A 2,040-nucleotide genomic window follows, 5' to 3' on the forward strand; every position below is an offset into this window, starting at 1 on the left:
AGGCCCATGAGAAGAATTATCCAGTCCATGACTTGGAGTTGGCAGCCATTATTCATGCATTGAAGATCTGGCCTCATTACTTGTAAAGTATTCCTTGTGAGGTCTTTACCGATCACCGAAGTTTACAATATCTGTTCAAACAGAAATATCTTAACTTGCGGCAGTAGAGGTGGTTAAAGTTGCTTAAGGACTATGGTATTACCATTTTATATCATCCCAGGAAGGCCAATATGATTGTTGATGCCTTGAGTCAAAAGGCAAAGAGTTTAGGTAGTTTAGCATATCTATCGGCAGCAGAGAGGACACTATCATTGGATGTTCAGGCCTTATCCAACCAGTTTGTTAGATTGGATGTTTCGAAGCCCAGTCGAGTTCTTGCTTGCGTGGATTCTCATTCTCTATATGATTGTATTATAGATCGTCATTGTGACGATCCCCATTTGCTTGTCCTTAAGGAGACGATTCAGCACGGCCACGCCAAAGAGGTGACTATAGGAGATGATGATGTGTTGCGAATGTAGGGTCGGTTATGTGTTCCCAATATGGATGGTTTGCGTGAGTTGATTCTTCAGGAAGCCCACAATTTGCAGTACTCCATTCATCCGGGTGCCGCTAATATGTATCGGGACTTGAGGAAACACTATTAGTGGAGGAGAATGAAGAAAGACATAGTAGAGTATGTAGCTTAGTGCCTAAATTATCAGCAGGTGAAGTATGAGCATCAGCGATCGAGTGGTTTGCTTTAGCGGCCTGAGATTCCCAAGTGGAATTGGGAGTGTGTCACCATGGACTTTGTTATTGAGGTCCCACGGACTCAAAAGAAGTTTCACACAGTATGGGTAATTGTGGACAGGTTGACCAAGTTGGCTCGTTTCATTCCGGTAGTGACTACCTATTCTTCATAGCAACTGGCATATGTTTATATCCGCAAGATTGTCCAACTTCATAGTGTATCGGTATCCATCATCTCTGACCGAGTTATGAATTTCACATCACGTTTCTGTAGAGCTGCACAGTGTGATCTAGGCACGGAGGTTGAGTTAAGTACATCATTTCACCCTAAGACGAACGGACAATCCGAGCACACTATTCAGATATTGATGGATATGTTTCGCGCCTATGTTATGGATTTCAGGGTGCTTTGGATCAGTTCTTTCCACTTGCAAAGTTTTCTAACAATAACAGCTACCAGTAGAGCATTCAGATTGCTCTTTATAAGGCCTTACATAGGAGGCAGTGTCATTCTCCAATTGGATGGTTTAAGTTGGGAGAAGCTAAGTTATTGGGCACAAATTTGGGTCGAGATGCCTTGGAGAAGGTCAAGGTGATCCAGGATTGCCTTCGTATAACCCAATATAGACATAAGAGTTATGCGGATCGGAAGACCCACAATGTTGCATTCATGATTGGATAGCGAGTCTTGCTTTGGTTTTAACCCATGAAGGGTGTGATGAGGTTTGGGAAGAAGGGAAACTTGAGCCCTAGGTATATCAGAATTTTTGAGATCCTTGAGAAGATTGGTGAGGTGGAAAACAAGCTTGCTTTGCCACCTAGTTTATCTGCCATTCATCCGGTGTTCCATGTTTCTATGCTCCTAAAATATTACAGCGGTCCATCTCATCTTTTAGATTTCAACAGAGTCCAATTGAACGAGTATTTGACTTATATTGAGGAGCCTATGGCAATCTTGGATAGTCAGGTCTGAAAATTAAGATCAAAGAGTTCAGTGAAGGTTCAATAGAGGGGTCATCCAGTCGAGGAGGCGACCAGGGATACCGAGCACGACATGCAGAGTCGTTATCCTCATATATTCACCACTTCAGGTATGTCCTTATGCACATTCGAGGACAAATGATTATTTTAATATGGGAGAATGTAACGACCCGATTGGTTGTTTTATGTAACTGCAACTCGTTGCCCCTTTTTATGCTTCACACATGTGTGTTTATGATTTTATGACTTGCGGGGTTGGTTAGTTTCGTTTCGGGTTGATTTGGACCCTTGATTCTTGACTTAGAAGTTTAAATTAGAAATGTTGAC

This window comes from Nicotiana tabacum, chromosome 8 (genome assembly GCF_000715075.1).
Source record: "Nicotiana tabacum cultivar K326 chromosome 8, ASM71507v2, whole genome shotgun sequence".
NCBI classification, from domain to species: domain Eukaryota; kingdom Viridiplantae; phylum Streptophyta; class Magnoliopsida; order Solanales; family Solanaceae; genus Nicotiana; species Nicotiana tabacum.